We start from the raw sequence: 17,194 nt of genomic DNA on the forward strand, positions 1-17,194 counted from the left end.
GTTGAGATATTGCTATGGAAACAGCTTTTTGTCCTGTTACTGATATTATAATTATGATTAAAGGTTTTATCCTCATTTGTGTGCACCAGGACTGCACGCGCCTTCGTTGCAATGTCAATTTTGCAGTGAAGACACTTGGCTGCTATTCTGTTGCAATCAAATAACGATAATACTTCCATTGCACTCTTATTTCTAAACATATGCTACCTGCGGTTATTATTGACCAGTGATAAACGTCATGAGTATCACTGCAGATATCTGTTGTAAAATTATCTGAGCAAATTTCTTAAATTAGTGTTTAGTCAAAATACATACAGTTGCAGAAAGAAATATAAACACTGTCATAAAAAGGTTATAAAATTTTAGATCCTGACGAAAAGGATACACTGGAATGATTAGTGAAAACACTGTCAACAAACACTTGCTCGTTTTGATACTTCCTTATGAATATTTATTATTATAATTTGTAACAAATTTATCAAAAACTTTATTTTTCAATAAATAACATTGGACGTAAAGTATCTCCTTTGTTTACTGATAAACAATACTCCATCAGTATTAACTTTTAAAGTCTCATATAAACTTTTCTGTAAAATTTTGTCTTCCTTTATTCAATTTATTATTTAGTGGTAGGCCTACTTGACATCCCATTTTTGAATAATATGTCATTTGTGTATTTTTAATTTATATGATGATTTGTTGTTTTTGTAAGAAGGAATAAAACCTTACGTCTATCTAGCTTGCTTTCCTGTAAATATTGACATGTCATTTATACAGCACTGTGAAAATATCGAGGGTCAAAATATCACTTGAAAAATATCATTATATTGTTATTATGATGCGTAGAGATATATAATTTACTGAGTGGCTTGCATACGGAAAACGCTGTATTTTACTTTGGTCTCTGCAGGTACTTACATAAAGTTCATTATATCAAAAAGGTGGGTCTAAATACTTTCGATCTGCGACTTTGTTACCGAAGAGAAGGCATGTACCAATTAATTCGACCAGGAACGACTACTTTGGCAAGATAGTCAAACTTCCATAGATTTCATTTATCGTCGTTGAAACGACGGTCTATTAAAAGTGATACTTATTGGATATATACATCGGAATAAGACCTACTTGTTCATCTCTGCGACAGACGTTTATTGTGAAAAATAACTTTACATACTTGAACAAATTTAAATAGTTCGTTCAAGTGGAGACATCTTTTTTCTGTCAAGCCTACCTTGCGCGGCCTCAACTATCTCACACTTTTGTACAGTAACAAACATCTTATCAAACCATAAATAACATTATTTCCAAAATGTACGGCAGCTTAGGACTGTCATAGCGAATGGGTCAAACGTCAACTGTAGTAGGTGGGCGGTTTCTGGATATTTTTCGTTCTGGAATCATTTTCCTCTAAACAATAAAGCTCACTCCTATCTCACACTGGAGGGTAATTTATAATTACACACATTGGTTTGCGTACTATCTTTTTTCATTTGTGTCTACAAATGAAATAACTCAAGTGTTTATTAAACTTTCCTGATGTTTATTAAAGCGAAACACATGTAAATACAGTATATGATAAAACATACAATTGTGAGATAGGTAAGGAACATAACACTTAATATTTGAGTATACAGAGAAATTAAAATTAAATGAAAGGATAAAATGGAAATTTCGAATGATTTCCGGTGATACTTATTTAATTCCTCATACTGAAGATGGAGGGCTTGAACGACAAAAGTCAAATGAATATTTTTTCCTATCATACCTAAGTAAACAAATTTCCAGGCGGAAATTATCCCTTTTGTTTGTTTGATTAAACTTAAAGAGTAAAACAATTAGGAATATTCTGAGCATTGTTCTCAATAGATTAAAGAAGAAGAAGAAGAAGAAGAAGAACATTTTATTGATTTAAACTGTACACAGTTTCTCGTCATGCATATATACATACAATAAACATAACTTAACAATCAGGTCGTAGTTACTGTATTATATAACGACTACAATAGATATACACAAGTTATACATTGCTATGAGGGTGGTGGTCTTACTTAGATTTAAAGCCGTTCAAAAGTAAAATTATGAATAATGTTATTACAATAAAGAGGAAGCGAAGATTAAAATAAATGAAAACAAATCACCGGAGAAATATAACATGGCATACATTTCTGAAAAAAGACAACTCTCATTTACATGTAATAACGTTTGAATGTTGCATGTTTTATATTATGGCAAACGTTACTGCACAAATATTTTGACAGTTATAACATCACAAAGATAATAAACATTATTAAAAACAATTAACCGTGTATACATGACATGCATATTCGACTTTAATCAAATATTAACACCTGCATATGACAGTGTTTCAATAAGTTATGTCATTGGTTTTCGTTGGGAGATAGTTTCTAAAAAAAATCTTATTCCTCTATTTTTGTATATTTGTAAAACTGTAACAATTGTAACTATATCAATAAATACTGTTTAAACCAAATGATGAATTAGATCAAGACAATTTTTACGTCATCCCTTCAAAGTATTTACCCTGCAAAGAAACACACGTTTGGAGCTTTGCTATTCAGGACACAAATGCTACAAAGTGATCGCCCCTTGGTATAATGTTAAGAGGGGCTTCCGTGGCCGAGTGGTTGAGGTCGCTGACTTCAAATCACTCGCCCCTCATCGATGTGGGTTCGAGCCTCACTCGGGGCATTCATGTGAGGAAGCTATCCAGCTGGCTTACGGAAGGTCGGTGGTTCTACCCAGGTGCCCGCTCGTCATGAAATACATTTGTAATGCACGGAGGGGCACCTGGGGTCTTCCTCCACCACCAAAGCTGGAAAGTCGCCATATGACCTTAAATTGTGTCGGTGCGACGTTAAACCCAACAAATAAATAAAATAAAATGTTAAGACTGAAAAATTGGAGAATCAATTGCACTTCTAGATGCTCGAACATTTTCTTTGGCAAGGGAAATAGAAAAAGTGTTATAGGGACTTAGGTCAGGAGAATAAGATGGGTGCTAAACCTGAATGACCTTTTTCTTGTTCTAATAAAGACTGTACAATTTGACATTTTTGGGCGGACGTATTGTCGTGAATAAGCTGTATGCCTTTAAATCCTTTATTTGGGCGTTTATTTTGATAGAATTTTTTGACAGCTTTAATTTATTTTTTAAAGAATCTGCCAGTTATGGTTTGACCTTCTTACAAGAACTTTGTATCCTTTCACTTTCTGATTATATCATTATTACAACGGGATCTCTAGAATTGAAGAAAATAGCATATAAAATCTACTTTGCACTTTTTGTCCGGCCTTGCTTGACGTTTACTCCGGCATTGTTTGTTTTTTATTCGTCGCTAGGGCTCCGAATAATACATCTAAGTTTCATCCCCAGTGAGCAACTCAAAATTTTCTTGGGATTACATTTTTTTCAACCGATTTTTAACATCAAAACACTTGGACGTTTGGTCTGGTTTCAACAAATCGGGACCCATCTAGCACAAAGCTTCTGTAATTTCAAACAGTGAGTCAGAATATGATTGACGGTTTCTTCTGAAATGCCTATATTGTGATCTGTTTCGGAAATAGTATATCGGCCATCTTTTTCTACTAGCAATGTTTTTCTTTTTAAATTATTGCTTGGACTCCTTGAAATTTTTGACCTTTCGAAAAACTGTTCTTAACGTCACTAAAGATTTCCTGTAGATATGAAACAATTCAGAAAATGTCTCTTTTGGAGATATCCGCAAAGAAACCCGGGATTTATGTTTTCTTCATGTTCAATTCTAGCATTGAATTATAGCCACTGTGTATGAGAATATAGATTTAATAATTGATAACTTAGTCAATATCAATATTTCACAGATATATTTTACATACTATGTATTATGTACAATGGCTTCTATGCAATACCATTCGTGACATAATTTACTGAATCATCGTAGTCTAATAGTCAACTATTTATGGTGACCACTTACGGTAGACCTCCTCGGTGACGGTGACCGCTACTATTAGCTGACTGGACTGTATTTCTACTCAAAGAGGATTTCAAGTCGAGACAGGGGAACTTGGAATTTATTTCTCAATGTACACCGAAACAATTATAGGTCAAATGGTGACTTTCCAGCTGTTCTGTGGGCATTAATTAAGGCAGGGGCAGTAAACTTCGTAGAACAAGCGAGCTTCCGTAAGCTGCCTGGATAGCTTCCTCATACGAAAGAGAACTTTGCACCCCAAATAAGTTTCGAGCACAGAGCGGAGAGCCATTGATCTTAACCACTCGGCTACGGAACCCCTCCCCCCACCCCTATGCGTGTATTTAAAAAACGATTATGACTCCAGTGAGTTTTGAGAGATTAAACTGTTTTAAGGTGATATTGCTTACTCGTTGCTGTCACTATGGATAGAAATGACACACTTGATAACAATTCCAGCTGATACTGTATTTTGTATATGTCCTAATAAACGTTCTATTCTGTAAGTTGACAGTTCTTAGTAAAATGTTTTTTTTCCTGCCCATAGCAATGCTTGCCAAGTGGCAGCTTTTTGTTTCATGGTCCTCTTATTGTAACTGTCACGATAAAAGGAATTTACATCCGATTGTTTGTGTTCTTAAGATTTATTGTTAAAAGAAAGCCATTGAGTTTAATTGTTTATTAGAGACATCAGTAAAACATATTCACAACAGCATCAGTATATGCAAATGGTCATTCTTTTACAGACTTACAAGACAAGATACTTAAAATAAAATCATTGAATACTCCGTCCAATTGTCATTGAAATATGTCAACACAGGACAAATATAGCAATAAAAATCAAAGTGTGGAAAAGTTAAAAAATATCCTTTCACTTTCTGATTATATCATTGAATAGGTTTCATCTTTTGACGATAACGTTTAGAAACCGTAAGATCTAATTACAATTATAATCATCAGTATAGTGGCACACATCAGAAGGGGAAACTTCCCGTTCGGGAAACAATCTATGGGTTTTGCCTTTTTTCTGAAAAGGAAACTTGCTACTAAATATAAAAACTTGCTTCCATTCGGGAAGCAAAATCACAATTTTTTACTCGTTTCATTCAAAAGGCGTAGTGCAGATGAATATACATGATATCATTAAATAAGTTTTTAAAAATGATTTTGCCACATTTTAACAATTTGATATTAAAATTTCAGGAAGATCCTACTATCACCCTCAGAGACCTTTCGAATGATGTATAGTTTATGATCTTGAAAAAATAAAGCCAAAAATCACGAAAAACCCTGTTACGGCAAACAGTTCTATTTTTTCTCTCATACTGATGCCATACTATACGAAGAAAAAACAAGGAGAGCAGCATATATAATGTACAAACGTTTATTTCGTGAACAAATAGATATAATGAAACTAGAGCACGAACAAACAACAGAACAACACTCCTGCTAATATTACTGTGATCAGCGACCACGACCTGAAATAATAATAATAATAAATAATAACAAAAACAACAACAACAACAACAATTATGCTAATTAAAATAAATGCATTTATGTAAACAAAAGGGAATGTATCGCAGTGATGAATACAATATTTTACATTTAAATCACAATACCATGATTGTGAACCTCCACGGAAATATTTTGATGGAGGGGACGCGAGGCGTTAGCCGATTCCCAATACTGATCACGTGTCGGGTTTCTTACAAACCCAATTATTAATTTGTTTTACTGACCACTATATTTTCGCCAAAACCAAATATGAAAATCTACTGACCCTCCACCTTTTGCTAAAGTGGGAGGAAGGCCTAAAGCTTATTCTTGTCGAATGACAAATAATGCAATCGTTTTGGAAAAAGATGATATCATAGTAATACGTTATAGACTGCTCAACCTCGCGAGTACGAACACTGGAACAGTTTTGTCACTTCCTTCGTACTGCAACAGTGCGTACTTTTTACAATAAAAACAAGAAAACAGACTCGAAAGTAGCATAATTACTAAATTATTTTGCTATTATCGATTACAACTCAATAAGTATGAAAATCAACAAAACAAAAAAGTAAACAGCCATTTCGCCAATTCAGAAACACACTTAAAATCAATCACCAACGCAGTGATTTCCCCTTACAGTACAACAGCACAGAGACCTCTGTCATCGCAAACATTTTTTATCAAGCTTTTTCATTATTTGCTATTAGATTTTAAGTTTGTAACGGCATTGATTTATAGGTATACAGACACTAAATATGAAAATGGCGCGAAAAAAAAACGGTAGTCACATAATGGCGGGTTCAAATAGTTCTCGGGGTATTTTTTGCTCTTTGAAGCTGTTTCCTTATTTTCTTTGCATTATTTTTGCTGAGATCTATACTTGACATATAAGTAGCATTTTGTTATGGAAACTTAGGTCATACACCACTATTACCATTTAGGGTCTCATATACTTTATAGTGTGTTTGTTTGACTGAAAATATTTTTCTTGCATAAAAGATGACCACCACTCTTTTACCTTTATTCAGTTCTGACAATATTCTTCAAGAAAATGTAAGTTACAAAACATTTAAGTGGGACATGGTGTATGCCGTAGCCATCTGAATTTTTTCAATTTTATACAGAACAAAGAAGACCAACCATTTAGAGATTGGGGGTGTAATTGCTGCTGCGAGTTTGACTTACAATAGCAGGTTCCGCCACTACATTCCCCTCTACCTTTCCTAATTATTCGACAGTGTGCATTACAAGCTCTGTTCCCCATATATCTTTCAATAATACCTCCACAAGTAAGCCGCTTTACTCTGAACAACTTCTCATCTGAAACAAACAGAATTATCAGTTCATATGCACATATATGCGTTTAAAATATAAATTTTGTGTTAATTAATGTACGTTTAATTACAAACTGATATAAATATCTGACTGAGAAGCATGAGGTTTTTTTGTTTTGAAAGAATATCTAGTTTTTCCTATTGATACAAGCTAATTGGAACAATCACTTTTATTTCTGAATAGGGACGCGTAAATAATGTACACTTAATGAATGATGAATGACTTGGCGTTAATAGTCTAACCTCTTGCCCGAGGTCCCAAGGACTTAGGACAGTTTAGACTATTGACCGCCAAGGCATTCCATAAGTGTTTTTCTCAAAATGAGAGAACGTACAACGAAAACGTCTCCAAAATGGACCTATGAAATTCGGAATCGAGTTCACACTGAACAATTCTATTTCTGAAATGTTCTGGCATAGTTTTACTGTAAAAACATCCTTATGAACCGAACCCCGCTCCACCCCGCCACCCCCATTCTGGAACGCACCCCCCCCCCCCCCCCCCCCCACACACACACCCACACGCGCGCACACGCGCGCACACACACACACACACACACACACCAAACAAAATCACAACTGATCCCTGTATTTCAATCAGATTTCACTACTTACCTGCAAACGATGATGCCATGCAAAGGCAAATTATAAGACATAACACTGTTATATTTTTCATTTCTTCTTGTCTGAAATATAAGCATATAAGGTCTAGGTATATGTTAAACAAGATGTGAAGAATATAATAATCTGTCACCGGTTGCCGATGCAGATGGAAACATCCAGGTTGTGGGTTACTGTTTTGGAGTTAACGAAGCTCTGTTGAGTTACCGCTGAAACAGTTACTCTCAACCCGAATATTCCCTTCTGAATCTAGTAGCCAGTAGTATTTCTTACAAAATATAGACTAAATAAAGCGGACTTTCTTTGTAGCACTCTTTCTTAATATAACATTGAGAAATTAAAGTCCGTAAATAGAAATGATGTATGACATTTCAAAAATTTCGTTTTATCATTTCGTAAAGTTATCGCTTCGGTAAAATACTGTTTTTGAATCGAGAAAAATACTATATGGAACAAAGAACAATCAGCATTGTATTTCATTTTTTTATCGAAATTCATATAAATAACAAACAATCAGTGCACGTATCGTTAGTTGTCATTACTAGCACGAGTTTGATCTGACGGGTTTTGCCGGCATAGGTAAAGTCAAAAGAAACCCCGTCCGGTGTGCAAGAAGAAAAACGATCAACACAATGTCAAGTCTGAACATCTGGCCTAAAATGTAATGTTATGACCGTAGCACTTAGTTTGAAAATACACACAGCACAAGAGTAACTTTAGACAAGTTGTCAAGAATGTGTTTGGCAATACATTGTCTCTTGTGCTAGAGGGTATACTGAATTAAGAATGCAAATAAAGTTAAATCTTATTAAATTACATTTATAAACTTAAGTGTTTTTTTTACAAGTAGAAATCTAACTGTGCTGTATCCATGACGACGAATGCTAACAATGATCGACTGTTCACAGAACAAAATAAGCTCGTACCAGTCAGTAAAGTAAGTTATATTCTTCGGTGCTTTATTGAAATATGACGCTGGATTATTTGTAAAACCTCTACAGTTCCAAACAGTTCTTTTTTTTAATATATAGCTTTCACTGGTACGGAATTGAAACTTTAACACGATACAATAAGAATTATAAATATTATTATAAAAATATTATTAAACCATGAATTATTTCGTAAAAATACATGATTAAAGATATTTGTTGAAGTGTATAAATACCTACATAAACCTTAAATATATTAAAATGTAGGAAAAATATGAAAATCTCAAAGAATTGTTTGACTTTGTCCAATATTTACGTTGTAACGTAATAATTTTTGGTATGATGATACCCAGTGTGCGTGACATAGCGCTTATTTAACTGCAACTACAGAAAAGACATACAGTAAAAAGAAACAAATTGTTTTACATGAAAAAATCGAACTAATTTCTATTTTCCTCTCGTGAACACCATGTTTTAAATTTTCACACGTGACTGTGCCACTGGTCTGATATTCAGTCGGTAAAAGATAGTTCTATCTTACAATTAAACAAACAAATTTCATTTATAGAAAATAAAGCTTACATGTTGAATGTGATTGTGATTCCGATTCTGTAGCTTGATCTACTGAGCTTCCCGTTCTCATTTTATATAAATAAAAGGAACTCCCATCTCGACCACATCCTTCGTAAATAGTATAACTAAACACCATTTTTATTGTTGTTTTAATTTAATTTTGTTTCCGTCCTTCTATCAGGACAAACACTACATGACAGTATATACTTTTACAACAAAGAAATGAACATTATTCCTTATAATTTTGACGACGCATATAATATGTACTTGCTAATTACAAATGTTTGCACTCTTATTGGCGCATCAAAATATAAACATCATTATGTTGATAGAAAAACTTGAAAAAAATCTGGAGTAACTTAAAATCAACATCAGTTACGCTCGACGTGATTTATGTCGCATGTATAGCTTATTTATAACAAAGTGTTTTACATTGTTATTGGTCCGTGAATATGATGGAATAAGCTCTTAGAAAGCAAACAACAAAATATTGTGATGAAATAAACTACACTCGACATGACTTATATCTTGTATGTAGTTTATATTTTTCATTCTTGCTATAAATGTGTTCTCTTGTGTCTGTAGCCATCTCTGTCTGGCAAAAAAATCAAATGACTTAAGGATTTTACTGCGTTTGATTGCCAGATCATGACAATAGTATTCGTTGCTAGCAACTGCAGTTTTATACTAAAGATGTGTATCTGAAATGCTACATCTCGTGTGTTAACATCGCAAAGTACAAGACATACCTAAACAAAAATTCTAACACTTTTAAGATTTTCTTTTATACAAACAAAGAAGGATTTTACCGTGTATTATCTTGTCGATTTAAACACGTTTCGCAAAATGACCTACTTTTGGCTATTCCGGTTTACTCCGTCCATTTACGCCTAAAAGGATTCCAGATTAGTATCCCTTCTTGGTGTAATTCGAACGTTAAAATGGATATAGATTTTAGTTTTGCGTGCTTTGTTGGCAAATAAAACACGTTTTTTCATTCAGATGCGTTGTAATTAATCACTCAGGCCTTCGGCTTTCATGATTAGATTATTACGCTTCTGAACACAAAACCGTGTTTTATTTGCCAACAAAGCACGCAAAACTAAAATCTATTTCCCAAGTTTATTATCAAAAACATATTTGACCGCTAATAACATCGACCAGGGTTCTCTAAAGTCAAGCATGAACCAAACAAGAAAGTACACTTCAACGATGGATGAGAAAAAGAAAAATATGGCCCAGACAAGAAAGTTTAAATAAAAGATGATAAAGGTGGTTGCCTGTCGATGTTTTTTGTCGTGCTCCTTTATGAAATTCTACTCACTTAAATCTACCAAGCTGGGTATCTTTATCTTTATATTTAGAACCTATATTCCTCTGGAATGGTCTTTAAATCTATCTCTAAACAAACAACACAGAATTAATTGTATTAATTATAACTACAAAAGATAATTCAATTAAAGGATTTTGACCAAGGCGTACAGACAGGAGTGACCCGAATCTTTTATGTGATTTTAAGTTATGTTCTTAGGTATTCTCCACATTTTGTTAGCTGTCAAATGCTAAAACTGACCAAGCATCCTGAATTTATTTCTTGCATAGTTATACAACTGTCCATACGTTTTCTTCAAGTGTCATCTTTTTGGGGCGTACGTATTGCCATGAACAGGCTGTATGCATTTAAAACTTTACTTGGGCGTTTATTTTGATAGAATTTTTTGACAGCTTTAGTAATTTATTTTTTCTGCCTGTGATGGTTTTACCTTCTTACAATAACTTTGTACAATGGAATATCTAGAACTGAAGAAAATGGCATATAAAAACTACCTGCACTTTTCCCGGCTTTGCCTGACGTTTACTCAGGCATTGTTTGCTTTTTATTCGTCGCTAGGGCTCCGAATAATAAATCCAAGTTTCATCCCCAGTGAACAACTCAGAAACTGTCTTGGGATTAAATGGAGATCCATCTAGCACAAAGCTTCTTTAATTTCAAGCAGTGAGTCAGAATATGACGGACGGTTTCTTCTGAAATGCCTGTAGTGTGATTTGTTTCGGAAAAAGTATATCGGACATATTTTCCTACTAGCAATGTTTTTTTATTGCTTGAAATCTTTGACCTTACGAAAAACTGTTCTTAACGTCACTAAAGATTTGCCGTGGATATGAAACAATTCAGAAAATGTCTCTTTTGGAGAAACCCGGGCCTTTATATTTTTTTCATGTTTCATAATAGCATTGGAATATAGCTAGTGTATGAACATGTAGAATTAACAAATAATAACTTAGTCTGTATCAATATTTCACTTGTATGTTTAGTGAACATTCTTTATCAAGAACATGAAACTCCCGAGTTATTATGTGCAATGGCTTCAGTGATATAATTAAACGAATCATCGTCGTCAAATAGACAAGTGTTCATAGTGACCACTTCCAGCAGCTAGCTCTCCTCGGTGACGGCGACCGCTATTAGCCCGCTGGTCTGTATTTCTACCCTAAACGGATTTCAAGTTGAGAAAGGGGACCTTGGAATATATTTCTAAATGTACACCGAAACAATTGTAGGTCAAATGGCGACTTTCCAGCTGTTCTGTGGGCAAAATTTAGGAAGGGACAGTAAATTTAGTAGAACTAGCGAGCTTCCGTAAGCTGCCTGGATAGATTCCTCATACGAAAGAGAACCCAAGGAAGTTTCGAACATAAAGCGGTGAGCCATTGATCTTAACCACTCGGCTACGGAGACTCCCACTATACGTGTATTTTAAAAAAATAAACGATTACGACTCCAGTGAATTTTGAGAGATTAAACTGTTTTATGGTAATATTGCTTACTCGTTGCTGTCATTATAGACAGAAATTATACCCTTAATTACAATTCCAGCTGACATGTCATAATAAACGTTCTAATCTGTAAGTTGGCAGTTCTTTGCAAAATGATTTTTCCTGCCGATAGCACGGCTTGCCAAATGGCGGCTTTTTGTTTTATCAGAAGGGGGAACTTCCCGCCTAGGAAGCAATCTATGGGTATTGCCTTTTTCCCAAACAGGACTCTTGATACTAAATATATTAACTTGCTTCCATTCGGGAAGCAAAATCACAAGTATTTACTCGTTTTATTCGTTTCATATTTAAAATAAAATATATCATTCTGAACTTGAAACATTCTTTTAAAGTTCTACCGTTCAAAATGGTTTTTTTTTGCCGGAAATTGTATCCCGAATTGGAAAATACACTTCCCAATCAGTAAGCTCATATAATAGGGTTGTTATAATAGTACCTTGGTCTGCAGTGTTGTATTCGGCTCAAGTGGATTTTGCAAGGACTGGATTCCATGATTTACTTCTAAATTCTCTAGACGAATGTTAGAGTCATTGTTTAAAAAGACTTGCCTTACATTGTTTTTGTTTGGCAGTTTGGTACACTTCACCTAGTAGATAAAATCTTGTCCACACCTTGCACTTCTTTACTTTTATGTATGCTCAAATTGGCAGAATGGATCTATAATTAACTTTTTCCAACATTAACTTTATGACGTCATGGCGTTGTGCGAATCTTTGGGTTAGAAACATCATGTCAATTATACATATGAAAATATCTGTACTTGAATTTCAGCCATTTTTGACAGAAACAGTTTTTAAACATGACTTTGACAGGTTTCAACAACATGGTAAAATGCATTTCCGCAATAATTTTGATATCAAAATTTAAGGAAAATCATGCTATCACTCTCAGAGAAACCTTTAGAATGATATATAGTTTATGATCTTAAAGCCACAAATCAGGAAAAGGCTCTGTTATGGCAAACAGAAGTAGTTTTCTCTCATTCTGATGCGATACCATACGAAGAAATAAACGGGAGAGCAGCATATATAATGTACACATTTTTATTCCGTGAAGGAAAATTCTTTTGCCATAATCTTGTGGGAGGTAGGCCTAAAGCTTATTCATGACGAATGACAAATACTAGTGGTAAAAGATACTGTCATAGAAATATCGTCTGCTCAACCTTATGAGTACGAACACCGGAGCGGTTTTGTCACTTCCTACTTACTGCAATAGTGCGTACTTTTTACAAGAAAACAGAAAGTAGTAAACTTACTAAAATAGTTTGCTATTATCGATAACAACTCAATAAGTATGAAAATCAACAAAACAAAACAAGGAAACAGTCATTTCGCCAATTCAGAAACAAACGCAAAACCAATCACCAACGCAGTGATCAACCCTTACAGTACAACAGTAAAGAGACCTCTGTCATAGCAAACATTTCATCAAGCTTTGATAAAAGTGCTTTTTTCATCATTTGCTATTAGATTTTAAACACTGAAATTGGTATTTGTAATGACATTGCTTTATAAGTATACAGACACTAAATATGAAAATGGCGCGAAAATACTGAAGTCACATAACAGCGAGCTCAGATAGTTCTCAGGGTATAATGAAATAATAGCATAACAGAATTTGTTATGGAAACGCAGTTCATAAACCACTACTATCATTTTTGTCTCATATATCTTATAGTGTGTTTGTTTGACTGAAAACATTTTTCGTGCATAAAAGATTATTCTTGCATAAAAACTACTTTTTTTTTCACTGGATCCGCCCATGTATTAACGGGAGAAAAATCGTGTGCAAACAAGGCAATTCACATGCTGTTAATACCCGATTTTTATTTTTGAAATGCTTTCCCAGGGACGTATATGTATTTCTGCGCAGATTGACATTTGGTATTTGCGTCTTGTTTCTTTCATAAAAACATCTTCTTGAAGCATTAAAGATGCAATCTAAACCATAGAATGTTTTACTGTATTAGTAACTAACGCCAAATGCGCTGCCCCCAACAATGTTCGTACTCGTTTCTTCCCTTGTTTACTCCCCTTTTAGAACTCGGCGTCAATTCAGATTTTGTAGACAACCGTGAATGTTAAAGAATCGCGTGTTTACCTGTGCGATTCTTTGTTTTTAGGAATCATATTTATGATTTTGGTAAGTATCAGTCGGTATGTTTTTTTATCTAATTTCTCGAAGAATTTATATAAACAGCTTGGAACTTGACACTACGTTCGTACTCATCCGTACTCCAACTGTGTCCGTACTCAATATAATTCGAATGTAAAGTTATTATTCTTGAAATTGTGATCGAGTCCACCAAATTGTGAAATGATATGAACAATTATTGGTAATTTTATGTTTGTAATAACGAGAGATAAAAAAATTGCTTAAAAACCTTCAGGATGTGCTTTTGATAGTGTTGTTTATTTCTGGGCCATGGATACGGATATTTTAAACATGTTTACCATTTCCAAGAACAACAGGAATGGTAAATAAAAATGTACCGGAATCGTCAAGTCATCACATATGAAAACAATACATAAAGTCGTCGTGTAATGTTTTTTTATGCAAGAATAGCGACAATACACGTTTGTTTTGTGTATTAACGTCTGCAGAAGCCCTTCGGATATGTTTGTGACCTCGACCTTCGGTCTCGGTCACAAACAATCCCGCGGGCTTCTGCAGACGTTAATACACAAAAAAGTGTATTATCCCTACATCACTACTTTTTACCTTTATTCAGTGCTGACAATTTTTTTCAAGAAAATGTAAGTTACAAACATGTTAGTGAGACCTGATAAATGTGTGCTGTAGCCGTCGGGTCTTTTTTTTTCTCAATTTTATACAGAGTTTAGTGTGTTTACTCTGGGAAAGTTAATGAATAGATCCGATTTTTCTGATAAAGAACGCCCTCTTTGGATATTGTTGCTATGTCTCATAAGACTTCTCCGAAATGGTGGATACACATGATACAGTTATGACAGATTCTCTTTTATAAAGTACATAACTCTCCTATATATTATTGTAAAAAAGTCAGAAGCCTGTCAGATCACGCGCTAAATGAATCAGCAAATAACCATATTTAAGGTTACTTTAATTCCATGACGAAAAGTGGTGAAATAGAGCTGTTAAAGGTAGATGGAAGCCTTCTCAAAGTGTCAACAGACGGTAGGATTTAGTTGTACAACACCAATTAAATTTAAGATGTACAGCCAAAAATTATCCTGTGTACGATGCTATTCCAGGATTTCGTAAATCTTAAGTCTTGACTTACAGATTAGGACATGTTCTATTTCGTAAGTTTTGCTTTACGCACCACCCACGTTGACAAGCAACAAATGGGTAAATTATTAGTTGATAATGAAGCGAGTGAATGAAATTACAGAAATAATTGCCCAAAAAATAACACAAATCTGAAAACAAAATGGCTTCCAATGCATAATGGAAAAAGGATGACATTGAAAAGTTAATTGATTTGTATCAGGTGCAGTCGGATTCTTAGGACATAGTAAATCCGAATCATTTAAGAAAGACTATAGACTCAAGAGTTTAGAAGTATTGAAGGGAAGCTTTGAAAATCAATACACAGGTGAATATTATTTTTTATTATTAATGATTACATTCTTTTCAGTACCTGATACACTATGTTCACTAGGTAAATCTCAGTTATTTTTATGGGAGTGGAATACTTTCTGAATGTGAAAATTGTTCAATTTCAAAATTGTACATCTACATCTTTGAGATAATTGGTGTTGTACAACTAGAACCTGTCGTACTTGACACCTTAAATAGATACTTAAGTGGTAGGATTTGTTATTTTTTTATGAGACCGCACAAAGTGTGCACAGACTACTGATATAAAGTAGGTATTCAAAGAAAATCACGACACAGTTTTTTCCTTGCAATAAAGTTGAAATACATATTCTGTTCTCTTAAATCCACTGAATAGCACCTGTGGGTTGTAAATTTTGTATCAGTCGTGCATGATATGTTTGTTTTTACGCCACCTATTATGATTCTGTATATGCGATTCAAAAATAGTTTATAATTTAAATGAATATCATTGATTTTTTGATATGTTGTATTCTTCAGCAGACTCAAATGATACTGTTCATTATAACATCGTTGTATGGAAATTCCGCAATGTTTGCGTATAACTGCTTAAGAAAACTGCAGCATCGTCATACCCGTGGTTTGAAAAAGTCAGTCAGCATCACGGTTGTCACCCGCTGCGGAAGATTGTCACATCGGCGCTAATCACAAGTAGTGGGTGCACTGGCTGTTAAGTACATGTTTATATTGAAAAGGAAGATAAAGTTAGAAGATAAATTACCACTTGTTCAATATCCATATTCACATTTAGCGAACTACACGTTTTAGGTATGAAATGCGCGATTGAAATGGGTAAGTATATTTTCCCGTTCATGACCATGATTCTTATATTATACCTGGGGGTAGGGTATAAAATGAACAGAGACATTTTCTTTCTGGTCTGGTGCTTGTGGTTAATTATTGAGATTTTTATATTGAAACCAAGGATAATTACAAACAGTACATCGTTCTGGAATATGTCTGCTTATTTAGGTATTAAAAGACACACACACACAAATCCAACATAATTTATGTACATAACGATTTGGAAAACAATATGCATAAATACATTCCTTGAATGTATGCTGATTCCCATGAACTTGGAATAAATATTTATTTATATCTATGAAAATAGATAGTTCATGTATCAGAACTAGAACAACGACTTATGACTTAGGCGTGAAAGGTGCATTGGCCTTGTTCTATGGCTACTCTTGTTCCTGGCTACATTTAAAGTTTTTCTAATTGTTGTAACGCAACCAAATTGTACTTTCATGGCAAAATTTCTTCATTTCAGTTCGTTCACGCACCAGTTCCCACGTTAAATATTTTAATGTAATTATTGAAACAATTTTCCGGGAGTCCTCTTCAAAAGTGTCCCCGCCATTTTGCCAAGCCGCTGGAAGCAAGTTGTTTGGATTTGAATTATTTTGTTGTTATCTCCTCGTTGTTATCATTGTACAGAAAGTATAAAGGTTGATTTTTTTCGGATAGCTTTTCTGTAGGTTTGTATTTACGAGTGATTATGTCTTAGTCATGGTCTTGCAACCTCATCAGCGGTAATAAATGTCAGCATTTAACAGTTAGACATTAAAGGTCCAATACTAAGGAAAGTGAACATTTTAATTTCTTTTAAAAAGCACAGAAACTATTTCATTTTATTGGAAAATGAAAGTTGGTATGTAGAAATTCGAAATAAATCGCAGTATATGTACAATTATTTTTCTATGAAGTATGAAGAAAGTTAAAAAGACCTGGGGGGTCATTCTGTCGATTCATTGAAATTTCAACATAATACACTTACATTTCTTTGAGTTCCAAAGACCTTCTGTAAATTTTGACCTGC

At 34.1% G+C, this 17,194-nt stretch overlaps 1 long non-coding RNA gene across 1 annotated transcript; it reads right to left on the reverse strand.

Moving 5' to 3' along the window:
- Window positions 1-5,342: 5,342 nt before the first annotated feature.
- On the reverse strand, window positions 5,343-9,188 carry LOC123541534 (uncharacterized). The gene is made up of 4 exons (XR_008367837.1): window positions 8,938-9,188; window positions 7,421-7,491; window positions 6,657-6,791; window positions 5,343-5,452 (listed from the first exon to the last, which is right to left on the reverse strand). It is a non-coding gene; the product is annotated as an uncharacterized LOC123541534 (long non-coding RNA).
- Between the last annotated feature and the right edge of the window lie 8,006 nt (window positions 9,189-17,194).

The sequence above is a fragment of the Mercenaria mercenaria genome, chromosome 16 (assembly GCF_021730395.1).
Source record: "Mercenaria mercenaria strain notata chromosome 16, MADL_Memer_1, whole genome shotgun sequence".
NCBI lineage: Eukaryota > Metazoa > Mollusca > Bivalvia > Venerida > Veneridae > Mercenaria > Mercenaria mercenaria.